Here is a 6,592-nt window from a genome sequence, read left to right on the forward strand (position 1 = left end):
ACATCTTTGGACTGTGGGAGGAAACCGGAGCACCCGGAGGAAACCCACGCAGACACGGGGAGAATGTGCAAACTCCACACAGTCAGTCGCCTGAGGCGGGAATTGAACCCGGGTCTCTGGCGCTGTGAGGCAGCAGTGCTAACCACTGTGCCACCGTGCCGCCCACTAAGTATTTTAGTTACACTTATTTTTCTGCTTTTGAGGAAATACAGGAGTGGAGTTTTATTATAAAGTCAGGAATTGCCAATTCAACGTCACAGTCTTGCCTCCATTCTGGCACTGCGGCAGACAGGTCAGATTCCTATCTCTCAGAGGACAAGATAACCTGAAATGAGAGAAAATGATAGGCCAATACTGAGGCCGATAGGTTGAAAGATCTGCCTTTGTTCGCAAAAGAATTGTTCCATTTGTGGAGATCAGCATAGCCCTCAGCTTCTGATTTATTCCCATTCACCCACCTCAGCCCTTCACTTCTACATGTTATCACCACATACCCATTACCCTGTTCCCCAGACACCCATCATCACCATATCCCATCCCTCCCCACCCTCTCCTACTCTCAATCCCCCAGACAGCTCACCCAATATCTACTTTACAAACACAAGAGCATAAGAACATAAGAAACAGGAGCAAGAGGCAGCCATCCGGCCCATCAACCTTGCTCCACTATTCAATAAGATCAAGACTGATCTTTTCATGGACTCAGTTCCTCACCTATCTACTCACCGTAACCCTTAATTCCTTTACTTATCAAAACTCTATCTTTGTCTTAAAAACATTTAATGAGGTAACTTCAACTGCTTCACTGGACAGGCAATTGCACAGATTCATAACCCTTTGGATAAAGAAATTCTTCCTCAAACCAAATTCACAAGACTACAATAGCATTACAAAGTCTTTGAGAAGCTCATAAGTCTGTCAAAAGAAGTAAACTCAAATTTCCCATGGCAGTTGTGCCGACAGACTCAGCAGATTGGAAACCAATAGTAATTTTCAAGGCAGCCAAGTCATCAAACCCATATTTCCCAAGAAAGCTGTTGTAAAGAGTACATTAATGCTTTTGAAGTCTAACAAAATCTCAAACTTTGATCAAGCTAACAAACTGCCATACTCAGCCAATGATCGGCAAAGACTGAAATGTTTAGATATCTTTTAAACTTTTCAGCAGCCGCACAGGTAGCTGAGCTGATATTCAAAGAAGGCATGAATACTCAACCAACTGTCAAAACTTTTAAATGGACAAACAGATGGCTGAGCTAATCTGTTACGAATGAGTGAGAACAAAGGGGCATGTTTCAACTGTGTGAACTCTGTTTCTCACATTAGACTAGCCTTTCAATGTTGAACACTTCAGAATAGCATTTTATTCAATGATAAACGAGCCTAAAGCATCTGAATACTTTTCTATCTTTACCTTTGCTCTTCCACTTATTGTTGGAAGGGACAGTCTGGCAGGCACTATTTAATAGTCACGAACTATTTCCATCACAGCACTGTCCTCACTAACTATAGAAAACACAGATATAACTCAGGGTACAGCATTATCATGAGGAATTGTAGAGGAGACAATAACCCTTTTACTCAACTTTTATACATTTCCTGTCTTCAATCTGTGGCCACTTGCAGTTAAGATTTAGAAAGGTTTTCAAAATACAGTCACTTTGCTTAAAACTGCATAACTTCTGAAATAGTTATTTCCAAAACGACAGCAGAAATTTCAGTGAAGTAATATGTAGGGCTTAACAAGCCCCCTTTTTATACCACTGAAACTTGCCAGCACTGAAAATAAGGACAGGACCTTCACCTTTGTCATTTATTAGCCATTTTTCAACTCTAGTACTTGCTGTTCTGAAATGGGAGTGCAAAGTTCAGTCCGTACCATGCTTTGAACACAAACCCTCTTCTTTCTTCCCTAAGGAGTTGTCTCAGGGATATGGTCACCCATTGTATTTTATATAATGGCTTGATGCCCAGCTAATTTCACACTCAAAGAAAATCCACATTCTTTTAATATTCCCTCTTATTGATTTCTTGTTTTATGTAACTTGTGCATTTAAAACCTTTTTTTTCCCAACAGGATTATCCCAAATGGGACAACTTGTGAGCAGCTTGAGCAGTACATTTTGAGCTTGCTCCATTAAACACACACAAGGATGCAGTCACACATTGGTTAGGCCACTGTTGGAATATTGTGTGCACTTCTGGTCTCCTTCGTATAAGAAAGATGTTGTGAAACTTGAAAGGGTTCAGAAAAGATTTACAAGGATGTTGCCAGGGTCAGGGTTGGAGGATTTGAGCTATAAGGAGAGGTTGAATAGGCTAGGGCTGTTTTCCCTGGAACGTTGAGGCTGAGGGGTGACCTGATAGAGGTTTATAAAATCATGAGGGACATGGATAGGATAAATAGACAAAGTCTTTTCCCTGGAGTGGGGTGTTCGGAACTAGAGGGCATAGGTTTAGGGTGAGAGGGGAAAGATATAAAAGAGACCTANGATAGTGGGTTAGTATAGGTTAGGTGGGCTTGGATCGGCGCAACATCGAGGGCCAAAGGGCCTGTACTGCGCTGTATTCTTCTATGTTCTATGTTCTATATAAATGGGACTAGATTGGGTTGGGATATCTGGTTGGCATGGATGGATTGGAGCAAAGGGTCTGTTTCCCTGCTGTACATCTCTATGACTCTATATATTCAAACACAAGCATTCATGCACACACACACACGCACTGTGGGATATGGCATGGGGCAGCATGACACTAGGCACATGGACACATAAGAGGTAAAAACAATGACTGCAGATGCTGGAAACCAGATTCTGGATTAGTGGTGCTGGAGGAGCACAGCAGTTCAGGCAGCATCCAAGTAGCTTCGAAATCGACGTTTCGGGCAAAAGCCCTTCATCAGGAAACCCGAAACGTCGATTTCGAAGCTACTTGGATGCTGCCTGAACTGCTGTGCTCTTCCAGCACCACTAATCCAGAACATGGACACATAAGTAGGCCGCTGAGCCATAAGTTGGCCACTTGACACACACAATAGCTGCCAGACCACAATATGGAGAGAGACAGCAGAGCAAACATAGACACTGCCTGGGACCACCAGAATGCCACCCCAATGCACTCACAACCTGGTTGATTAGTTTAAGGGGAATGGGGGAGAGAATACACAAGAGTAGTGTATACTGCCTGCTGAAGTGTCTGGGTCCAGCCAACACCTTTGACAGAAATGCTAACTGTTTGATACAGACTCAATACAAAGTGCTAACATCCAGGGCTGCAGTAATTGTCCTTCTCAGGAAGAATGATTAGTGCCCACTACTACGGTAATGGAATTCCCCTCAGACACTGAAATTGACAATGTCTGTGCTGAAACTGACAACGACCGCGCTGAAATTAACAAAGGCTGCGCTGGAACTGCCAATGATTGCATCGAAGCTATCAATGACTCTGCAATGTAAACAACAAACAAACTATTTTGCAGAGACAAAAACCTCACTGACCTATTTTATTACAAAATGTATAAAAGTATCTTGACATGTGCTCTGGGTTGAGAGAAGAATCACAGCTGCCCACTGTGCTGTTGGTATCTCTCTTCCCGGAGCTCCGGTATTTCCTTGTGCAATAAACTCTGTCGTTGAACCCCGACTCTGACTCAGAGGCTGGCGATTTTCCCCACAACACATACACACTCAAGTATCCACATGTACATTCATCCCAACACACATATTCATTCATGCACTTGTATAGCACTAAACTTCACTTCCAGGCTGATCAATAAAATGGGAAATGGCATGGGATTCCCAACTGAGTAGTTAGGTGAGATGAGGAAGTAGCAGTTAAAGGTATAGTAGAACTCTAAATAACATCTTACCTTTTGTAGTTATCAGATATAGCAGAAAGAGAGAGATAATAATGCCAGGAGCTTTGCGGTCCATTGTGATGTTGCTGTATGGTGTCCTTTCCTTCTTTGCTATTGGGCTGCTGTAAACTTTGCCTCACTCCCAACTGTTCTGTTTACCTTGAGTCAGACTTTCTTAGCTTCAGTACAGAAATTTGTGCAATCTTTAAGGCAAAACTAATAAACAAAGCGTTAATTATTAACTGATCAGATGAAAATTCTTGTTTACCAGTCAAACAGTCAGTGAAATTAAAGCCTTCAAGTTAATAACACAGACCACATCAATCTCTGACTACATCAAGCTCAAGGTAAAGGAGGGTTTCAAGCTTCTTTTCCTGTCCCTTACCAAGGCTGTTACTTCCTCAGAACACCCTAAGATTTGTGTCCAACTTGACTTCCTTTTCATAAATAAATGTTGACTGTCTAAAAATAGGATTAGCAAAGTGCTGGAGCAAGCCAGGGCAGCGTATTCAAACAAAATTAGGGTGGCGGGACTAGAGTTTACCATGTGAAATTTAGATGGGGAAAGATGTTAGGAAGGGACAACTGAAACTTGTAGTCTGTTCTATGTCAGATATGCTAAAAGTTGGAGGATACAAAGCCAGATGTTGCTTGGGCCTTATCTTGTGTCAGAGTTGCAGTTCGAGCATGGCCGATGGCTCTTACATTGTGCAATAATGAAAATGCCAAAATATTTATTCCATCCGGGAATTCACACAAGATGACGGGATTGAGAAAAGGGGCAGTGAACTTTTATTGCAACAACAGTGTAAAGAATGCAAATTGTCTGCTCAAAGCCTTAAAAAGTGAGACAGTTACTGCCAAACGTTAAATAAAAATTAAGCTAGCTAATCATTTTCTAACTTGGCAATATTTGTAACATTAATATGTTGGTATTATAAAAACTGAAACAGTTTCACATTATGCCTAAATGATTTAAGAGCAGCAGCAGCAATAACAATTACAGCACAAAGATAAGAGAAATATAAATATCAATAAACAATGTCAGCATTTAGACGATAATAAGCAGATAAACGTTAGCAGCCTTGTCCCCTCACAGAACATGTCTAAAGTTCATTACTGACTGTCTGATCAATATTACATGGACTTTTAGTGAGGGGCTTCTTTCATCCTGTAATTTACCTGCTCCCATGAATGAATACTCTTGTGCCAAAGTACAACATCTTTGTGTGGTGCCACTGGGACTTGGGAGCTGCTGCTCCAAGGGATAAAGGAGACAGGTTTGTTAGGAGTGATGTAGTGCCAGTTGGAAGGAGCTGGAGATGATCGATAGCTTCAAGCAGAAATTCAATAACTCTTGAGAGAACTAATCTTACAGAATTAGAGATAGAGCAGGGGAATGGGTTGAAGATTCTGTTTCCATGCTGTACATCCCTATGACTCTGTGACACTCTATGACTGATTGCTCTATACAGAGAGCCAGCTTAATGGGCTTTGTGACTTCTGCAGAGGAACCTGTGGATGCATGTTCATACATTCACAAGATGCTAGGGCAGGATGATAGGGAAGTTAAGAAAGCATCATGGATATGTATTTTTAAATAGGGGTATTGAATGTAAAAGAAAGGAAATTCGACTAAATGTTTAAAAATGAACTCAAATCAAAGAAGGGTATCCATGAGGTATTATGGGCCATCCAACAGCAGTAGAACTGTATTCAACCATAATTTATAACCTCATAACAGAGCATATTCTTCACTCAACCTGGGGAATCAACCCTGGGTTAAATGAAGACCACGAGAGCACACGGCAGAACAGGTGTACCTAAAAATGAAGCATCAACCTGATGAAGCTACAACACATTGTAACTACTTGTATGCTAAGCAACATTAGCAGCGTCTGATTGCCAGGGCTAACAAATGGATCCGATCTAAGCTCTGTAATCCTGCTGTATCCCAACATTAATGATGGTTGACAATTTAGCAACTCACTAAAGGAGGAGACAAATATAAACCCATCCTCACACTTAGCATTGCCATTGACTAGAACCTGAACTGAATCAATTATATAACCACTAGCAGGTCAGAGGGTAGGAAATCTGCAGCAAATAACATACTCATGACTCCTCAGTGCCTATTACCATTTACAAGGCTTGAGTCGGAAGTCTAATGAAATATTCCCCACTTGTGTAGGTGATTGGAATCTCCAAAACAGTCAACAAGGTCAACACCATCCAGGACAAAACTACTCACTTGATCAACATCCTACTCACCACTTTCAACAGTCAACCCCTGCATCACCAAAGCACAATGGCAGCAGGGGGGTACTTCACAGATATTCGTTTAGCAGCTCATCAAGGCTCTTTTGTCAATTTCTTCCAAACCTGAGACGTCTCACAGCCAAAAAGACAAAGGTAGTGGATATATAGATCGCCACTACCGACAAGTTTCCCTCCAAGCCACACATAGGCTGATTTGGAACTATGTTGGTGTTCCTCACTGTTGCTTGGTCAAAATCCTGGAATATTTTTCCAAACAGCATTGTGGGTGTATCTATTCCCCCTGGACTGCAGCAGTTCAGAGAAGATGCTTATCACCTTATTATGAAGGGCAAGTAGGAATAAGCAATAAAGTGTTGGTCTACCCCTGAACGTGAATAATTCTTTTTCAAAAAAGTCACTGATTAGGCTTCAGCTGGAGTATCGCAAACAATTCTGGGCACAATACTTGAGAGATGC

The sequence above is a fragment of the Chiloscyllium plagiosum genome, chromosome 32, assembly GCF_004010195.1.
Source record: "Chiloscyllium plagiosum isolate BGI_BamShark_2017 chromosome 32, ASM401019v2, whole genome shotgun sequence".
Taxonomy (NCBI): domain Eukaryota; kingdom Metazoa; phylum Chordata; class Chondrichthyes; order Orectolobiformes; family Hemiscylliidae; genus Chiloscyllium; species Chiloscyllium plagiosum.